Here is a 16,344-nt window from a genome sequence, read left to right on the forward strand (position 1 = left end):
ACTGGCTTTGCCAGTGTACACTCTTGGCCCGAGAACTGCGGTGCCTCCTGATATCACCTACAGTAAGAGAGAGCAGATTCATTGGACAAGAGCTAATCGAAGCCAAGTCCCTTGATCCCAGAGTCAAGGACACTGGGGTGATTGGTGTACACTGCAGCCATGCCGATGGTCCCCAGTCAGAGTGTGTCACAAAAGCTCTGGAACCTCGGGAAATGTGCCACAAGCTAGTTGAACAACTTGCGGTGAACTTTTTCCCCTGGCTCATGCAAGTACAAGTCAAAACTGAGCTGATGAAAAGCTTAAGCCAATAAGCTTTTTGCTCCATGATTTGCCTGGGCAAAATCAATGTTTGACCCCCCCGTGTTGACCCAAGCTCCAAGTTCCCGCTCACTGATGAAACTTCCCAAGACAGCCTGCCCCACACTCCTCCCAGGCCTACTTTGGCGGCGCAAGGTAGTGTGGCCGAGTGGTCTAAGGCGCTGGATTAAGGCTCCAGTCTCTCAGGAGGCGTGGGTTCAAATCCCACCACTGCCATGAGGCCTTCTCCTTGGGAGATGACCTGTCCAAAAATTTGCCCTCTTCAAAAGGTCAGCACTTGGACCGTTTCAGGCTTCTCTCCAGCAGCGCAACCTTTTGGCTCCTCAGTGTCTGGCAGGACAGCAGAGGGAGAGAGAGTCAGGGACAGGGCACACCATGCTAGGGCTGATCAAATTGTGACTGCTGCCACCTTTTTGGGACTTTCTCTGGCCTCTGGAATCGACCCAATGCAGGGAAAACAGCCGCTCCAGCAGGACGGATTCCCGTTTCCATGGCACATCAACACAACCAGGGGCCAAGTGCGGTGGGGAACGCGAAAAGCCCAGGACCTGTCTCAGAAGCATGACCAAACGGTGCTCTACTGCTTGAGTGGGCAAGATCATTTCAGGAAGCCTCGTGACTCAGCACAAAGTATTTGCTGACTCAAAGCGCAGCATTTCTTTCTGTCCATCCAGCCCACGTCCAGTGTCTCAAGTTTCTTCACACCAGGCCTTCTTGTCTGGTAGGGCAGCAAAGCAAAGTAAAATCAAGTCTCCTGGAGAATGCGGGCATCGATCCCGCTACCTCTCGCATGCTAAGCGAGCGCTCTACCATTTGAGCTAATTCCCCACAGTGCATGTGCTGTCCAGGCAGTGTGGCAAAATGCCAGTGAGCTTCAAGCTTCCTTGTGTTGTGGTGAAGAGAAAAGAAGAGAGGAGAAGAGAAAAGAAAAAATAAAAGCCACGTGCGTTGCTCTGAATTTGCAGGGCCCTCGTTGACGAGGTGGCCGAGTGGTTAAGGCGATGGACTGCTAATCCATTGTGCTCTGCACGCGTGGGTTCGAATCCCATCCTCGTCGCGCAGACTTTATGCTGGCGTGTCAACAGAAGAGCTGGGTGCTTGATGCCCGCTGGCTTTTCTGGAGCCCATCCGCACCACCTGTGGAATCTTCCACTCTTGCGCTGTTGTAGGAGCACTGTCTTCTGCCAAACAACCGGCCAGCCTCTACTTTGCAAGTTAACAGGAGCTAAGGCAGGTCAGAAATGGGGGCCGCTGTGTTCCTTGAGCTCTACCGCACCAGTCTGTTTGTAGGCCTCTTTTGATCTTCCCCTTCTCAGTGAAAAAAAGAAAATCACACAGCAGCAGCAAGGCGGGTGGCCCAGAGCCTCTAGAGAGCAGAGCAGAGTGGCGCAGCGGAAGCGTGCTGGGCCCATAACCCAGAGGTCGATGGATCGAAACCATCCTCTGCTATCTGAGTGGGCAGCCTCCACTTTGGCTCCGTGCCGTGTCCTTTGAGTCAGACCCCGTCAATTGTGTTTTGCACATGACAGGCAACGGTGCTGCAGCTGAATGAACTTTGATTGCAGCTACTTGCAACCTCTGCCGCTACTTGCAACCTCCTGCTCAGCAGTGAAACATCTCAAGATACTCTGCGCAACAGTCCCCCTGCACGCAGGAGGGTAGTGTGGCCGAGTGGTCTAAGGCGCTGGATTTAGGCTCCAGTCTCTCAGGAGGCGTGGGTTCAAATCCCACCACTGCCATTTGACCGCCCTAACTGTCTCCACAGGGCACTGGCTTTGCCAGTGTACACTCTTGGCCCGAGAACTGCGGTGCCTCCTGATATCACCTACAGTAAGAGAGAGCAGATTCATTGGACAAGAGCTAATCGAAGCCAAGTCCCTTGATCCCAGAGTCAAGGACACTGGGGTGATTGGTGTACACTGCAGCCATGCCGATTGTCCCCAGTCAGAGTGTGTCACAAAAGCTCTGGAACCTCGGGAAATGTGCCACAAGCTAGTTGAACAACTTGCGGTGAACTTTTTCCCCTGGCTCATGCAGGTACAAGTCAAAACTGAGCTGATGAAAAGCTTAAGCCAATAAGCTTTTTGCTCCATGATTTGCCTGGGCAAAATCAATGTTTGACCCCCCCGTGTTGACCCAAGCTCCAAGTTCCCGCTCACTGATGAAACTTCCCAAGACAGCCTGCCCCACACTCCTCCCAGGCCTAGTTTGGCGGCGCAAGGTAGTGTGGCCGAGTGGTCTAAGGCGCTGGATTAAGGCTCCAGTCTCTCAGGAGGCGTGGGTTCAAATCCCACCACTGCCATGAGGCCTTCTCCTTGGGAGATGACCTGTCCAAAAATTTGCCCTCTTCAAAAGGTCAGCACTTGGACCGTTTCAGGCTTCTCTCCAGCAGCGCAACCTTTTGGCTCCTCAGTGTCTGGCAGGACAGCAGAGGGAGAGAGAGTCAGGGACAGGGCACACCATGCTAAGGCTGATCAAATTGTGACTGCTGCCACCTTTTTGGGACTTTCTCTGGCCTCTGGAATCGACCCAATGCAGGGAAAACAGCCGCTCCAGCAGGACGGATTCCCGTTTCCATGGCACATCAACACAACCAGGGGCCAAGTGCGGTGGGGAACGCGAAAAGCCCAGGACCTGTCTCAGAAGCATGACCAAACGGTGCTCTACTGCTTGAGTGGGCAAGATCATTTCAGGAAGCCTCGTGACTCAGCACAAAGTATTTGCTGACTCAAAGCGCAGCATTTCTTTCTGTCCATCCAGCCCACGTCCAGTGTCTCAAGTTTCTTCACACCAGGCCTTCTTGTCTGGTAGGGCAGCAAAGCAAAGCAAAGCAAAGTAAAATCAAGTCTCCTGGAGAATGCGGGCATCGATCCCGCTACCTCTCGCATGCTAAGCGAGCGCTCTACCATTTGAGCTAATTCCCCACAGTGCATGTGCTGTCCAGGCAGTGTGGCAAAATGCCAGTGAGCTTCAAGCTTCCTTGTGTTGTGGTGAAGAGAAAAGAAGAGAGGAGAAGAGAAAAGAAAAAATAAAAGCCACGTGCGTTGCTCTGAATTTGCAGGGCCCTCGTTGACGAGGTGGCCGAGTGGTTAAGGCGATGGACTGCTAATCCATTGTGCTCTGCACGCGTGGGTTCGAATCCCATCCTCGTCGCGCAGACTTTATGCTGGCGTGTCAACAGAAGAGCTGGGTGCTTGATGCCCGCTGGCTTTTCTGGAGCCCATCCGCACCACCTGTGGAATCTTCCACTCTTGCGCTGTTGTAGGAGCACTGTCTTCTGCCAAACAACCGGCCAGCCTCTACTTTGCAAGTTAACAGGAGCTAAGGCAGGTCAGAAATGGGGGCCGCTGTGTTCCTTGAGCTCTACCGCACCAGTCTGTTTGTAGGCCTCTTTTGATCTTCCCCTTCTCAGTGAAAAAAAGAAAATCACACAGCAGCAGCAAGGCGGGTGGCCCAGAGCCTCTAGAGAGCAGAGCAGAGTGGCGCAGCGGAAGCGTGCTGGGCCCATAACCCAGAGGTCGATGGATCGAAACCATCCTCTGCTATCTGAGTGGGCAGCCTCCACTTTGGCTCCGTGCCGTGTCCTTTGAGTCAGACCCCGTCAATTGTGTTTTGCACATGACAGGCAACGGTGCTGCAGCTGAATGAACTTTGATTGCAGCTACTTGCAACCTCTGCCGCTACTTGCAACCTCCTGCTCAGCAGTGAAACATCTCAAGATACTCTGCGCAACAGTCCCCCTGCACGCAGGAGGGTAGTGTGGCCGAGTGGTCTAAGGCGCTGGATTTAGGCTCCAGTCTCTCAGGAGGCGTGGGTTCAAATCCCACCACTGCCATTTGACCGCCCTAACTGTCTCCACAGGGCACTGGCTTTGCCAGTGTACACTCTTGGCCCGAGAACTGCGGTGCCTCCTGATATCACCTACAGTAAGAGAGAGCAGATTCATTGGACAAGAGCTAATCGAAGCCAAGTCCCTTGATCCCAGAGTCAAGGACACTGGGGTGATTGGTGTACACTGCAGCCATGCCGATGGTCCCCAGTCAGAGTGTGTCACAAAAGCTCTGGAACCTCGGGAAATGTGCCACAAGCTAGTTGAACAACTTGCGGTGAACTTTTTCCCCTGGCTCATGCAAGTACAAGTCAAAACTGAGCTGATGAAAAGCTTAAGCCAATACGCTTTTTGCTCCATGATTTGCCTGGGCAAAATCAATGTTTGACCCCCCTGTGTTGACCCAAGCTCCAAGTTCCCGCTCACTGATGAAACTTCCCAAGACAGCCTGCCCCACACTCCTCCCAGGCCTAGTTTGGCGGCGCAAGGTAGTGTGGCCGAGTGGTCTAAGGCGCTGGATTAAGGCTCCAGTCTCTCAGGAGGCGTGGGTTCAAATCCCACCACTGCCATGAGGCCTTCTCCTTGGGAGATGACCTGTCCAAAAATTTGCCCTCTTCAAAAGGTCAGCACTTGGACCGTTTCAGGCTTCTCTCCAGCAGCGCAACCTTTTGGCTCCTCAGTGTCTGGCAGGACAGCAGAGGGAGAGAGAGTCAGGGACAGGGCACACCATGCTAGGGCTGATCAAATTGTGACTGCTGCCACCTTTTTGGGACTTTCTCTGGCCTCTGGAATCGACCCAATGCAGGGAAAACAGCCGCTCCAGCAGGACGGATTCCCGTTTCCATGGCACATCAACACAACCAGGGGCCAAGTGCGGTGGGGAACGCGAAAAGCCCAGGACCTGTCTCAGAAGCATGACCAAACGGTGCTCTACTGCTTGAGTGGGCAAGATCATTTCAGGAAGCCTCGTGACTCAGCACAAAGTATTTGCTGACTCAAAGCGCAGCATTTCTTTCTGTCCATCCAGCCCACGTCCAGTGTCTCAAGTTTCTTCACACCAGGCCTTCTTGTCTGGTAGGGCAGCAAAGCAAAGCAAAGCAAAGTAAAATCAAGTCTCCTGGAGAATGCGGGCATCGATCCCGCTACCTCTCGCATGCTAAGCGAGCGCTCTACCATTTGAGCTAATTCCCCACAGTGCATGTGCTGTCCAGGCAGTGTGGCAAAATGCCAGTGAGCTTCAAGCTTCCTTGTGTTGTGGTGAAGAGAAAAGAAGAGAGGAGAAGAGAAAAGAAAAAATAAAAGCCACGTGCGTTGCTCTGAATTTGCAGGGCCCTCGTTGACGAGGTGGCCGAGTGGTTAAGGCGATGGACTGCTAATCCATTGTGCTCTGCACGCGTGGGTTCGAATCCCATCCTCGTCGTGCAGACTTTATGCTGGCGTGTCAACAGAAGAGCTGGGTGCTTGATGCCCGCTGGCTTTTCTGGAGCCCATCCGCACCACCTGTGGAATCTTCCACTCTTGCGCTGTTGTAGGAGCACTGTCTTCTGCCAAACAACCGGCCAGCCTCTACTTTGCAAGTTAACAGGAGCTAAGGCAGGTCAGAAATGGGGGCCGCTGTGTTCCTTGAGCTCTACCGCACCAGTCTGTTTGTAGGCCTCTTTTGATCTTCCCCTTCTCAGTGAAAAAAAGAAAATCACACAGCAGCAGAAAGGCGGGTGGCCCAGAGCCTCTAGAGAGCAGAGCAGAGTGGCGCAGCGGAAGCGTGCTGGGCCCATAACCCAGAGGTCGATGGATCGAAACCATCCTCTGCTATCTGAGTGGGCAGCCTCCACTTTGGCTCCGTGCCGTGTCCTTTGAGTCAGACCCCGTCAATTGTGTTTTGCACATGACAGGCAACGGTGCTGCAGCTGAATGAACTTTGATTGCAGCTACTTGCAACCTCTGCCGCTACTTGCAACCTCCTGCTCAGCAGTGAAACATCTCAAGATACTCTGCGCAACAGTCCCCCTGCACGCAGGAGGGTAGTGTGGCCGAGTGGTCTAAGGCGCTGGATTTAGGCTCCAGTCTCTCAGGAGGCGTGGGTTCAAATCCCACCACTGCCATTTGACCGCCCTAACTGTCTCCACAGGGCACTGGCTTTGCCAGTGTACACTCTTGGCCCGAGAACTGCGGTGCCTCCTGATATCACCTACAGTAAGAGAGAGCAGATTCATTGGACAAGAGCTAATCGAAGCCAAGTCCCTTGATCCCAGAGTCAAGGACACTTGGGTGATTGGTGTACACTGCAGCCATGCCGATTGTCCCCAGTCAGAGTGTGTCACAAAAGCTCTGGAACCTCGGGAAATGTGCCACAAGCTAGTTGAACAACTTGCGGTGAACTTTTTCCCCTGGCTCATGCAGGTACAAGTCAAAACTGAGCTGATGAAAAGCTTAAGCCAATAAGCTTTTTGCTCCATGATTTGCCTGGGCAAAATCAATGTTTGACCCCCCCGTGTTGACCCAAGCTCCAAGTTCCCGCTCACTGATGAAACTTCCCAAGACAGCCTGCCCCACACTCCTCCCAGGCCTAGTTTGGCGGCGCAAGGTAGTGTGGCCGAGTGGTCTAAGGCGCTGGATTAAGGCTCCAGTCTCTCAGGAGGCGTGGGTTCAAATCCCACCACTGCCATGAGGCCTTCTCCTTGGGAGATGACCTGTCCAAAAATTTGCCCTCTTCAAAAGGTCAGCACTTGGACCGTTTCAGGCTTCTCTCCAGCAGCGCAACCTTTTGGCTCCTCAGTGTCTGGCAGGACAGCAGAGGGAGAGAGAGTCAGGGACAGGGCACACCATGCTAGGGCTGATCAAATTGTGACTGCTGCCACCTTTTTGGGACTTTCTCTGGCCTCTGGAATCGACCCAATGCAGGGAAAACAGCCGCTCCAGCAGGACGGATTCCCGTTTCCATGGCACATCAACACAACCAGGGGCCAAGTGCGGTGGGGAACGCGAAAAGCCCAGGACCTGTCTCAGAAGCATGACCAAACGGTGCTCTACTGCTTGAGTGGGCAAGATCATTTCAGGAAGCCTCGTGACTCAGCACAAAGTATTTGCTGACTCAAAGCGCAGCATTTCTTTCTGTCCATCCAGCCCACGTCCAGTGTCTCAAGTTTCTTCACACCAGGCCTTCTTGTCTGGTAGGGCAGCAAAGCAAAGCAAAGCAAAGTAAAATCAAGTCTCCTGGAGAATGCGGGCATCGATCCCGCTACCTCTCGCATGCTAAGCGAGCGCTCTACCATTTGAGCTAATTCCCCACAGTGCATGTGCTGTCCAGGCAGTGTGGCAAAATGCCAGTGAGCTTCAAGCTTCCTTGTGTTGTGGTGAAGAGAAAAGAAGAGAGGAGAAGAGAAAAGAAAAAATAAAAGCCACGTGCGTTGCTCTGAATTTGCAGGGCCCTCGTTGACGAGGTGGCCGAGTGGTTAAGGCGATGGACTGCTAATCCATTGTGCTCTGCACGCGTGGGTTCGAATCCCATCCTCGTCGCGCAGACTTTATGCTGGCGTGTCAACAGAAGAGCTGGGTGCTTGATGCCCGCTGGCTTTTCTGGAGCCCATCCGCACCACCTGTGGAATCTTCCACTCGTGCGCTGTTGTAGGAGCACTGTCTTCTGCCAAACAACCGGCCAGCCTCTACTTTGCAAGTTAACAGGAGCTAAGGCAGGTCAGAAATGGGGGCCGCTGTGTTCCTTGAGCTCTACCGCACCAGTCTGTTTGTAGGCCTCTTTTGATCTTCCCCTTCTCAGTGAAAAAAAGAAAATCACACAGCAGCAGCAAGGCGGGTGGCCCAGAGCCTCTAGAGAGCAGAGCAGAGTGGCGCAGCGGAAGCGTGCTGGGCCCATAACCCAGAGGTCGATGGATCGAAACCATCCTCTGCTATCTGAGTGGGCAGCCTCCACTTTGGCTCCGTGCCGTGTCCTTTGAGTCAGACCCCGTCAATTGTGTTTTGCACATGACAGGCAACGGTGCTGCAGCTGAATGAACTTTGATTGCAGCTACTTGCAACCTCTGCCGCTACTTGCAACCTCCTGCTCAGCAGTGAAACATCTCAAGATACTCTGCGCAACAGTCCCCCTGCACGCAGGAGGGTAGTGTGGCCGAGTGGTCTAAGGCGCTGGATTTAGGCTCCAGTCTCTCAGGAGGCGTGGGTTCAAATCCCACCACTGCCATTTGACCGCCCTAACTGTCTCCGCAGGGCACTGGCTTTGCCAGTGTACACTCTTGGCCCGAGAACTGCGGTGCCTCCTGATATCACCTACAGTAAGAGAGAGCAGATTCATTGGACAAGAGCTAATCGAAGCCAAGTCCCTTGATCCCAGAGTCAAGGACACTGGGGTGATTGGTGTACACTGCAGCCATGCCGATGGTCCCCAGTCAGAGTGTGTCACAAAAGCTCTGGAACCTCGGGAAATGTGCCACAAGCTAGTTGAACAACTTGCGGTGAACTTTTTCCCCTGGCTCATGCAAGTACAAGTCAAAACTGAGCTGATGAAAAGCTTAAGCCAATAAGCTTTTTGCTCCATGATTTGCCTGGGCAAAATCAATGTTTGACCCCCCCCGTGTTGACCCAAGCTCCAAGTTCCCGCTCACTGATGAAACTTCCCAAGACAGCCTGCCCCACACTCCTCCCAGGCCTAGTTTGGCGGCGCAAGGTAGTGTGGCCGAGTGGTCTAAGGCGCTGGATTAAGGCTCCAGTCTCTCAGGAGGCGTGGGTTCAAATCCCACCACTGCCATGAGGCCTTCTCCTTGGGAGATGACCTGTCCAAAAATTTGCCCTCTTCAAAAGGTCAGCACTTGGACCGTTTCAGGCTTCTCTCCAGCAGCGCCACCTTTTGGCTCCTCAGTGTCTGGCAGGACAGCAGAGGGAGAGAGAGTCAGGGACAGGGCACACCATGCTAGGGCTGATCAAATTGTGACTGCTGCCACCTTTTTGGGACTTTCTCTGGCCTCTGGAATCGACCCAATGCAGGGAAAACAGCCGCTCCAGCAGGACGGATTCCCGTTTCCATGGCACATCAACACAACCAGGGGCCAAGTGCGGTGGGGAACGCGAAAAGCCCAGGACCTGTCTCAGAAGCATGACCAAACGGTGCTCTACTGCTTGAGTGGGCAAGATCATTTCAGGAAGCCTCGTGACTCAGCACAAAGTATTTGCTGACTCAAAGCGCAGCATTTCTTTCTGTCCATCCAGCCCACGTCCAGTGTCTCAAGTTTCTTCACACCAGGCCTTCTTGTCTGGTAGGGCAGCAAAGCAAAGTAAAATCAAGTCTCCTGGAGAATGCGGGCATCGATCCCGCTACCTCTCGCATGCTAAGCGAGCGCTCTACCATTTGAGCTAATTCCCCACAGTGCATGTGCTGTCCAGGCAGTGTGGCAAAATGCCAGTGAGCTTCAAGCTTCCTTGTGTTGTGGTGAAGAGAAAAGAAGAGAGGAGAAGAGAAAAGAAAAAATAAAAGCCACGTGCGTTGCTCTGAATTTGCAGGGCCCTCGTTGACGAGGTGGCCGAGTGGTTAAGGCGATGGACTGCTAATCCATTGTGCTCTGCACGCGTGGGTTCGAATCCCATCCTCGTCGCGCAGACTTTATGCTGGCGTGTCAACAGAAGAGCTGGGTGCTTGATGCCCGCTGGCTTTTCTGGAGCCCATCCGCACCACCTGTGGAATCTTCCACTCGTGCGCTGTTGTAGGAGCACTGTCTTCTGCCAAACAACCGGCCAGCCTCTACTTTGCAAGTTAACAGGAGCTAAGGCAGGTCAGAAATGGGGGCCGCTGTGTTCCTTGAGCTCTACCGCACCAGTCTGTTTGTAGGCCTCTTTTGATCTTCCCCTTCTCAGTGAAAAAAAGAAAATCACACAGCAGCAGCAAGGCGGGTGGCCCAGAGCCTCTAGAGAGCAGAGCAGAGTGGCGCAGCGGAAGCGTGCTGGGCCCATAACCCAGAGGTCGATGGATCGAAACCATCCTCTGCTATCTGAGTGGGCAGCCTCCACTTTGGCTCCGTGCCGTGTCCTTTGAGTCAGACCCCGTCAATTGTGTTTTGCACATGACAGGCAACGGTGCTGCAGCTGAATGAACTTTGATTGCAGCTACTTGCAACCTCTGCCGCTACTTGCAACCTCCTGCTCAGCAGTGAAACATCTCAAGATACTCTGCGCAACAGTCCCCCTGCACGCAGGAGGGTAGTGTGGCCGAGTGGTCTAAGGCGCTGGATTTAGGCTCCAGTCTCTCAGGAGGCGTGGGTTCAAATCCCACCACTGCCATTTGACCGCCCTAACTGTCTCCGCAGGGCACTGGCTTTGCCAGTGTACACTCTTGGCCCGAGAACTGCGGTGCCTCCTGATATCACCTACAGTAAGAGAGAGCAGATTCATTGGACAAGAGCTAATCGAAGCCAAGTCCCTTGATCCCAGAGTCAAGGACACTGGGGTGATTGGTGTACACTGCAGCCATGCCGATGGTCCCCAGTCAGAGTGTGTCACAAAAGCTCTGGAACCTCGGGAAATGTGCCACAAGCTAGTTGAACAACTTGCGGTGAACTTTTTCCCCTGGCTCATGCAAGTACAAGTCAAAACTGAGCTGATGAAAAGCTTAAGCCAATAAGCTTTTTGCTCCATGATTTGCCTGGGCAAAATCAATGTTTGACCCCCCCCGTGTTGACCCAAGCTCCAAGTTCCCGCTCACTGATGAAACTTCCCAAGACAGCCTGCCCCACACTCCTCCCAGGCCTAGTTTGGCGGCGCAAGGTAGTGTGGCCGAGTGGTCTAAGGCGCTGGATTAAGGCTCCAGTCTCTCAGGAGGCGTGGGTTCAAATCCCACCACTGCCATGAGGCCTTCTCCTTGGGAGATGACCTGTCCAAAAATTTGCCCTCTTCAAAAGGTCAGCACTTGGACCGTTTCAGGCTTCTCTCCAGCAGCGCAACCTTTTGGCTCCTCAGTGTCTGGCAGGACAGCAGAGGGAGAGAGAGTCAGGGACAGGGCACACCATGCTAGGGCTGATCAAATTGTGACTGCTGCCACCTTTTTGGGACTTTCTCTGGCCTCTGGAATCGACCCAATGCAGGGAAAACAGCCGCTCCAGCAGGACGGATTCCCGTTTCCATGGCACATCAACACAACCAGGGGCCAAGTGCGGTGGGGAACGCGAAAAGCCCAGGACCTGTCTCAGAAGCATGACCAAACGGTGCTCTACTGCTTGAGTGGGCAAGATCATTTCAGGAAGCCTCGTGACTCAGCACAAAGTATTTGCTGACTCAAAGCGCAGCATTTCTTTCTGTCCATCCAGCCCACGTCCAGTGTCTCAAGTTTCTTCACACCAGGCCTTCTTGTCTGGTAGGGCAGCAAAGCAAAGCAAAGCAAAGTAAAATCAAGTCTCCTGGAGAATGCGGGCATCGATCCCGCTACCTCTCGCATGCTAAGCGAGCGCTCTACCATTTGAGCTAATTCCCCACAGTGCATGTGCTGTCCAGGCAGTGTGGCAAAATGCCAGTGAGCTTCAAGCTTCCTTGTGTTGTGGTGAAGAGAAAAGAAGAGAGGAGAAGAGAAAAGAAAAAATAAAAGCCACGTGCGTTGCTCTGAATTTGCAGGGCCCTCGTTGACGAGGTGGCCGAGTGGTTAAGGCGATGGACTGCTAATCCATTGTGCTCTGCACGCGTGGGTTCGAATCCTATCCTCGTCGCGCAGACTTTATGCTGGCGTGTCAACAGATGAGCTGGGTGCTTGAAGCCCGCTGGCTTTTCTGGAGCCCATCCGCACCACCTGTGGAATCTTCCACTCTTGCGCTGTTGTAGGAGCACTGTCTTCTGCCAAACAACCGGCCAGCCTCTTCTTTGCAAGTTAACAGGAGCTAAGGCAGGTCAGAAATGGGGGCCGCTGTGTTCCTTGAGCTCTACCGCACCAGTCTGTTTGTAGGCCTCTTTTGATCTTCCCCTTCTCAGTGAAAAAAAGAAAATCACACAGCAGCAGCAAGGCGGGTGGCCCAGAGCCTCTAGAGAGCAGAGCAGAGTGGCGCAGCGGAAGCGTGCTGGGCCCATAACCCAGAGGTCGATGGATCGAAACCATCCTCTGCTATCTGAGTGGGCAGCCTCCACTTTGGCTCCGTGCCGTGTCCTTTGAGTCAGACCCCGTCAATTGTGTTTTGCACATGACAGGCAACGGTGCTGCAGCTGAATGAACTTTGATTGCAGCTACTTGCAACCTCTGCCGCTACTTGCAACCATCTCAGCAGTGAAACATCTCAAGATACTCTGCGCAACAGTCCCCCTGCACGCAGGAGGGTAGTGTGGCCGAGTGGTCTAAGGCGCTGGATTTAGGCTCCAGTCTCTCAGGAGGCGTGGGTTCAAATCCCACCACTGCCATTTGACCGCCCTAACTGTCTCCACAGGGCACTGGCTTTGCCAGTGTACACTCTTGGCCCGAGAACTGCGGTGCCTCCTGATATCACCTACAGTAAGAGAGAGCAGATTCATTGGACAAGAGCTAATCGAAGCCAAGTCCCTTGATCCCAGAGTCAAGGACACTGGGGTGATTGGTGTACACTGCAGCCATGCCGATGGTCCCCAGTCAGAGTGTGTCACAAAAGCTCTGGAACCTCGGGAAATGTGCCACAAGCTAGTTGAACAACTTGCGGTGAACTTTTTCCCCTGGCTCATGCAAGTACAAGTCAAAACTGAGCTGATGAAAAGCTTAAGCCAATAAGCTTTTTGCTCCATGATTTGCCTGGGCAAAATCAATGTTTGACCCCCCCGTGTTGACCCAAGGTGCAAGTTCCCGCTCACTGATGAAACTTCCCAAGACAGCCTGCCCCACACTCCTCCCAGGCCTAGTTTGGCGGCGCAAGGTAGTGTGGCCGAGTGGTCTAAGGCGCTGGATTAAGGCTCCAGTCTCTCAGGAGGCGTGGGTTCAAATCCCACCACTGCCATGAGGCCTTCTCCTTGGGAGATGACCTGTCCAAAAATTTGCCCTCTTCAAAAGGTCAGCACTTGGACCGTTTCAGGCTTCTCTCCAGCAGCGCCACCTTTTGGCTCCTCAGTGTCTGGCAGGACAGCAGAGGGAGAGAGAGTCAGGGACAGGGCACACCATGCTAGGGCTGAACAAATTGTGACTGCTGCCACCTTTTTGGGACTTTCTCTGGCCTCTGGAATCGACCCAATGCAGGGAAAACAGCCGCTCCAGCAGGACGGATTCCCGTTTCCATGGCACATCAACACAACCAGGGGCCAAGTGCGGTGGGGAACGCAAAAAGCCCAGGACCTGTCTCAGAAGCATGACCAAACGGTGCTCTACTGCTTGAGTGGGCAAGATCATTTCAGGAAGCCTCGTGACTCAGCACAAAGTATTTGCTGACTCAAAGCGCAGCATTTCTTTCTGTCCATCCAGCCCACGTCCAGTGTCTCAAGTTTCTTCACACCAGGCCTTCTTGTCTGGTAGGGCAGCAAAGCAAAGCAAAGCAAAGTAAAATCAAGTCTCCTGGAGAATGCGGGCATCGATCCCGCTACCTCTCGCATGCTAAGCGAGCGCTCTACCATTTGAGCTAATTCCCCACAGTGCATGTGCTGTCCAGGCAGTGTGGCAAAATGCCAGTGAGCTTCAAGCTTCCTTGTGTTGTGGTGAAGAGAAAAGAAGAGAGGAGAAGAGAAAAGAAAAAATAAAAGCCACGTGCGTTGCTCTGAATTTGCAGGGCCCTCGTTGACGAGGTGGCCGAGTGGTTAAGGCGATGGACTGCTAATCCATTGTGCTCTGCACGCGTGGGTTCGAATCCCATCCTCGTCGCGCAGACTTTATGCTGGCGTTTCAACAGATGAGCTGGGTGCTAGATTCCCGCTGGCTTTTCTGGAGCCCATCCGCACCACCTGTGGAATCTTCCACTCTTGCGCTGTTGTAGGAGCACTGTCTTCTGCCAAACAACCGGCCAGCCTCTTCTTTGCAAGTTAACAGGAGCTAAGGCAGGTCAGAAATGGGGGCCGCTGTGTTCCTTGAGCTCTACCGCACCAGTCTGTTTGTAGGCCTCTTTTGATCTTCCCCTTCTCAGTGAAAAAAAGAAAATCACACAGCAGCAGCAAGGCGGGTGGCCCAGAGCCTCTAGAGAGCAGAGCAGAGTGGCGCAGCGGAAGCGTGCTGGGCCCATAACCCAGAGGTCGATGGATCGAAACCATCCTCTGCTATCTGAATGGGCAGCCTCCACTTTGGCTCCGTGCCGTATCCTTTGAGTCAGACCCCGTCAATTGTGTTTTGCACATGACAGGCAACGGTGCTTCAGCTGAATGAACTTTGATTGCAGCTACTTGCAACCTCTGCCGCTACTTGCAACCTCCTGCTCAGTAGTGAAACATCTCAAGATACTCTGCGCAACAGTCCCCCTGCACGCAGGAGGGTAGTGTGGCCGAGTGGTCTAAGGCGCTGGATTTAGGCTCCAGTCTCTCAGGAGGCGTGGGTTCAAATCCCACCACTGCCATTTGACCGCCCTAACTGTCTCCACAGGGCACTGGCTTTGCCAGTGTACACTCTTGGCCCGAGAACTGCGGTGCCTCCTGATATCACCTACAGTAAGAGAGAGCAGATTCATTGGACAAGAGCTAATCGAAGCCAAGTCCCTTGATCCCAGAGTCAAGGACACTGGGGTGATTGGTGTACACTGCAGCCATGCCGATGGTCCCCAGTCAGAGTGTGTCACAAAAGCTCTGGAACCTCGGGAAATGTGCCACAAGCTAGTTGAACAACTTGCGGTGAACTTTTTCCCCTGGCTCATGCAAGTACAAGTCAAAACTGAGCTGATGAAAAGCTTAAGCCAATAAGCTTTTTGCTCCATGATTTGCCTGGGCAAAATCAATGTTTGACCCCCCCGTGTTGACCCAAGCTCCAAGTTCCCGCTCACTGATGAAACTTCCCAAGACAGCCTGCCCCACACTCCTCCCAGGCCTAGTTTGGCGGCGCAAGGTAGTGTGGCCGAGTGGTCTAAGGCGCTGGATTAAGGCTCCAGTCTCTCAGGAGGCGTGGGTTCAAATCCCACCACTGCCATGAGGCCTTCTCCTTGGGAGATGACCTGTCCAAAAATTTGCCCTCTTCAAAAGGTCAGCACTTGGACCGTTTCAGGCTTCTCTCCAGCAGCGCCACCTTTTGGCTCCTCAGTGTCTGGCAGGACAGCAGAGGGAGAGAGAGTCAGGGACAGGGCACACCATGCTAGGGCTGATCAAATTGTGACTGCTGCCACCTTTTTGGGACTTTCTCTGGCCTCTGGAATCGACCCAATGCAGGGAAAACAGCCGCTCCAGCAGGACGGATTCCCGTTTCCATGGCACATCAACACAACCAGGGGCCAAGTGCGGTGGGGAACGCGAAAAGCCCAGGACCTGTCTCAGAAGCATGACCAAACGGTGCTCTACTGCTTGAGTGGGCAAGATCATTTCAGGAAGCCTCGTGACTCAGCACAAAGTATTTGCTGACTCAAAGCGCAGCATTTCTTTCTGTCCATCCAGCCCACGTCCAGTGTCTCAAGTTTCTTCACACCAGGCCTTCTTGTCTGGTAGGGCAGCAAAGCAAAGTAAAATCAAGTCTCCTGGAGAATGCGGGCATCGATCCCGCTACCTCTCGCATGCTAAGCAAGCGCTCTACCATTTGAGCTAATTCCCCACAGTGCATGTGCTGTCCAGGCAGTGTGGCAAAATGCCAGTGAGCTTCAAGCTTCCTTGTGTTGTGGTGAAGAGAAAAGAAGAGAGGAGAAGAGAAAAGAAAAAATAAAAGCCACGTGCGTTGCTCTGAATTTGCAGGGCCCTCGTTGACGAGGTGGCCGAGTGGTTAAGGCGATGGACTGCTAATCCATTGTGCTCTGCACGCGTGGGTTCGAATCCCATCCTCGTCGCGCAGACTTTATGCTGGCGTGTCAACAGAAGAGCTGGGTGCTTGATGCCCGCTGGCTTTTCTGGAGCCCATCCGCACCACCTGTGGAATCTTCCACTCTTGCGCTGTTGTAGGAGCACTGTCTTCTGCCAAACAACCGGCCAGCCTCTACTTTGCAAGTTAACAGGAGCTAAGGCAGGTCAGAAATGGGGGCCGCTGTGTTCCTTGAGCTCTACCGCACCAGTCTGTTTGTAGGCCTCTTTTGATCTTCCCCTTCTCAGTGAAAAAAAGAAAATCACACAGCAGCAGCAAGGCGGGTGGCCCAGAGCCTCTAGAGAGC

The 16,344-nt window shown here is 53.4% G+C and overlaps 37 non-coding genes across 37 annotated transcripts; 30 read left to right on the forward strand and 7 right to left on the reverse strand.

Moving 5' to 3' along the window:
* The first annotated feature begins 452 nt into the window (after positions 1–452).
* Positions 453–534, forward strand: trnal-aag (transfer RNA leucine (anticodon AAG)). The gene has a single exon. It is a non-coding gene; the product is annotated as a tRNA-Leu (tRNA).
* A 539-nt stretch (positions 535–1,073) lies between these two features.
* trnaa-agc (transfer RNA alanine (anticodon AGC)) lies at positions 1,074–1,146 on the reverse strand. The gene has a single exon. It is a non-coding gene; the product is annotated as a tRNA-Ala (tRNA).
* A 147-nt stretch (positions 1,147–1,293) lies between these two features.
* Positions 1,294–1,375, forward strand: trnas-gcu (transfer RNA serine (anticodon GCU)). The gene has a single exon. It is a non-coding gene; the product is annotated as a tRNA-Ser (tRNA).
* A 320-nt stretch (positions 1,376–1,695) lies between these two features.
* Positions 1,696–1,767, forward strand: trnam-cau (transfer RNA methionine (anticodon CAU)). Its single transcript has one exon. It is a non-coding gene; the product is annotated as a tRNA-Met (tRNA).
* Positions 1,768–1,975: 208 nt separating this feature from the next.
* trnal-uag (transfer RNA leucine (anticodon UAG)) lies at positions 1,976–2,057 on the forward strand. Its single transcript has one exon. It is a non-coding gene; the product is annotated as a tRNA-Leu (tRNA).
* Positions 2,058–2,538: 481 nt separating this feature from the next.
* Positions 2,539–2,620, forward strand: trnal-aag (transfer RNA leucine (anticodon AAG)). The gene has a single exon. It is a non-coding gene; the product is annotated as a tRNA-Leu (tRNA).
* A 549-nt stretch (positions 2,621–3,169) lies between these two features.
* trnaa-agc (transfer RNA alanine (anticodon AGC)) lies at positions 3,170–3,242 on the reverse strand. The gene has a single exon. It is a non-coding gene; the product is annotated as a tRNA-Ala (tRNA).
* Positions 3,243–3,389: 147 nt separating this feature from the next.
* On the forward strand, positions 3,390–3,471 carry trnas-gcu (transfer RNA serine (anticodon GCU)). The gene has a single exon. It is a non-coding gene; the product is annotated as a tRNA-Ser (tRNA).
* A 320-nt stretch (positions 3,472–3,791) lies between these two features.
* On the forward strand, positions 3,792–3,863 carry trnam-cau (transfer RNA methionine (anticodon CAU)). Its single transcript has one exon. It is a non-coding gene; the product is annotated as a tRNA-Met (tRNA).
* Positions 3,864–4,071: 208 nt separating this feature from the next.
* Positions 4,072–4,153, forward strand: trnal-uag (transfer RNA leucine (anticodon UAG)). The gene has a single exon. It is a non-coding gene; the product is annotated as a tRNA-Leu (tRNA).
* A 481-nt stretch (positions 4,154–4,634) lies between these two features.
* trnal-aag (transfer RNA leucine (anticodon AAG)) lies at positions 4,635–4,716 on the forward strand. The gene has a single exon. It is a non-coding gene; the product is annotated as a tRNA-Leu (tRNA).
* Positions 4,717–5,265: 549 nt separating this feature from the next.
* On the reverse strand, positions 5,266–5,338 carry trnaa-agc (transfer RNA alanine (anticodon AGC)). The gene has a single exon. It is a non-coding gene; the product is annotated as a tRNA-Ala (tRNA).
* Positions 5,339–5,485: 147 nt separating this feature from the next.
* trnas-gcu (transfer RNA serine (anticodon GCU)) lies at positions 5,486–5,567 on the forward strand. Its single transcript has one exon. It is a non-coding gene; the product is annotated as a tRNA-Ser (tRNA).
* Positions 5,568–5,887: 320 nt separating this feature from the next.
* trnam-cau (transfer RNA methionine (anticodon CAU)) lies at positions 5,888–5,959 on the forward strand. Its single transcript has one exon. It is a non-coding gene; the product is annotated as a tRNA-Met (tRNA).
* Positions 5,960–6,167: 208 nt separating this feature from the next.
* trnal-uag (transfer RNA leucine (anticodon UAG)) lies at positions 6,168–6,249 on the forward strand. The gene has a single exon. It is a non-coding gene; the product is annotated as a tRNA-Leu (tRNA).
* A 481-nt stretch (positions 6,250–6,730) lies between these two features.
* Positions 6,731–6,812, forward strand: trnal-aag (transfer RNA leucine (anticodon AAG)). Its single transcript has one exon. It is a non-coding gene; the product is annotated as a tRNA-Leu (tRNA).
* A 549-nt stretch (positions 6,813–7,361) lies between these two features.
* Positions 7,362–7,434, reverse strand: trnaa-agc (transfer RNA alanine (anticodon AGC)). The gene has a single exon. It is a non-coding gene; the product is annotated as a tRNA-Ala (tRNA).
* A 147-nt stretch (positions 7,435–7,581) lies between these two features.
* trnas-gcu (transfer RNA serine (anticodon GCU)) lies at positions 7,582–7,663 on the forward strand. The gene has a single exon. It is a non-coding gene; the product is annotated as a tRNA-Ser (tRNA).
* Positions 7,664–7,983: 320 nt separating this feature from the next.
* On the forward strand, positions 7,984–8,055 carry trnam-cau (transfer RNA methionine (anticodon CAU)). The gene has a single exon. It is a non-coding gene; the product is annotated as a tRNA-Met (tRNA).
* Positions 8,056–8,263: 208 nt separating this feature from the next.
* Positions 8,264–8,345, forward strand: trnal-uag (transfer RNA leucine (anticodon UAG)). The gene has a single exon. It is a non-coding gene; the product is annotated as a tRNA-Leu (tRNA).
* A 482-nt stretch (positions 8,346–8,827) lies between these two features.
* Positions 8,828–8,909, forward strand: trnal-aag (transfer RNA leucine (anticodon AAG)). The gene has a single exon. It is a non-coding gene; the product is annotated as a tRNA-Leu (tRNA).
* A 539-nt stretch (positions 8,910–9,448) lies between these two features.
* trnaa-agc (transfer RNA alanine (anticodon AGC)) lies at positions 9,449–9,521 on the reverse strand. The gene has a single exon. It is a non-coding gene; the product is annotated as a tRNA-Ala (tRNA).
* A 147-nt stretch (positions 9,522–9,668) lies between these two features.
* On the forward strand, positions 9,669–9,750 carry trnas-gcu (transfer RNA serine (anticodon GCU)). The gene has a single exon. It is a non-coding gene; the product is annotated as a tRNA-Ser (tRNA).
* A 320-nt stretch (positions 9,751–10,070) lies between these two features.
* On the forward strand, positions 10,071–10,142 carry trnam-cau (transfer RNA methionine (anticodon CAU)). Its single transcript has one exon. It is a non-coding gene; the product is annotated as a tRNA-Met (tRNA).
* Positions 10,143–10,350: 208 nt separating this feature from the next.
* trnal-uag (transfer RNA leucine (anticodon UAG)) lies at positions 10,351–10,432 on the forward strand. The gene has a single exon. It is a non-coding gene; the product is annotated as a tRNA-Leu (tRNA).
* A 482-nt stretch (positions 10,433–10,914) lies between these two features.
* trnal-aag (transfer RNA leucine (anticodon AAG)) lies at positions 10,915–10,996 on the forward strand. The gene has a single exon. It is a non-coding gene; the product is annotated as a tRNA-Leu (tRNA).
* Positions 10,997–11,545: 549 nt separating this feature from the next.
* On the reverse strand, positions 11,546–11,618 carry trnaa-agc (transfer RNA alanine (anticodon AGC)). The gene has a single exon. It is a non-coding gene; the product is annotated as a tRNA-Ala (tRNA).
* Positions 11,619–11,765: 147 nt separating this feature from the next.
* trnas-gcu (transfer RNA serine (anticodon GCU)) lies at positions 11,766–11,847 on the forward strand. Its single transcript has one exon. It is a non-coding gene; the product is annotated as a tRNA-Ser (tRNA).
* A 320-nt stretch (positions 11,848–12,167) lies between these two features.
* trnam-cau (transfer RNA methionine (anticodon CAU)) lies at positions 12,168–12,239 on the forward strand. Its single transcript has one exon. It is a non-coding gene; the product is annotated as a tRNA-Met (tRNA).
* A 205-nt stretch (positions 12,240–12,444) lies between these two features.
* On the forward strand, positions 12,445–12,526 carry trnal-uag (transfer RNA leucine (anticodon UAG)). The gene has a single exon. It is a non-coding gene; the product is annotated as a tRNA-Leu (tRNA).
* Positions 12,527–13,007: 481 nt separating this feature from the next.
* trnal-aag (transfer RNA leucine (anticodon AAG)) lies at positions 13,008–13,089 on the forward strand. Its single transcript has one exon. It is a non-coding gene; the product is annotated as a tRNA-Leu (tRNA).
* A 549-nt stretch (positions 13,090–13,638) lies between these two features.
* trnaa-agc (transfer RNA alanine (anticodon AGC)) lies at positions 13,639–13,711 on the reverse strand. Its single transcript has one exon. It is a non-coding gene; the product is annotated as a tRNA-Ala (tRNA).
* A 147-nt stretch (positions 13,712–13,858) lies between these two features.
* On the forward strand, positions 13,859–13,940 carry trnas-gcu (transfer RNA serine (anticodon GCU)). Its single transcript has one exon. It is a non-coding gene; the product is annotated as a tRNA-Ser (tRNA).
* A 320-nt stretch (positions 13,941–14,260) lies between these two features.
* trnam-cau (transfer RNA methionine (anticodon CAU)) lies at positions 14,261–14,332 on the forward strand. Its single transcript has one exon. It is a non-coding gene; the product is annotated as a tRNA-Met (tRNA).
* A 208-nt stretch (positions 14,333–14,540) lies between these two features.
* Positions 14,541–14,622, forward strand: trnal-uag (transfer RNA leucine (anticodon UAG)). The gene has a single exon. It is a non-coding gene; the product is annotated as a tRNA-Leu (tRNA).
* A 481-nt stretch (positions 14,623–15,103) lies between these two features.
* Positions 15,104–15,185, forward strand: trnal-aag (transfer RNA leucine (anticodon AAG)). Its single transcript has one exon. It is a non-coding gene; the product is annotated as a tRNA-Leu (tRNA).
* A 759-nt stretch (positions 15,186–15,944) lies between these two features.
* On the forward strand, positions 15,945–16,026 carry trnas-gcu (transfer RNA serine (anticodon GCU)). The gene has a single exon. It is a non-coding gene; the product is annotated as a tRNA-Ser (tRNA).
* Positions 16,027–16,344: the final 318 nt, after the last annotated feature.

Source organism: Halichoeres trimaculatus, unplaced genomic scaffold (assembly GCF_033239565.1).
Source record: "Halichoeres trimaculatus isolate MK-OKI-2021-1 unplaced genomic scaffold, fHalTri1.1 fHalTri1_scaffold_7, whole genome shotgun sequence".
NCBI lineage: Eukaryota > Metazoa > Chordata > Actinopteri > Labriformes > Labridae > Halichoeres > Halichoeres trimaculatus.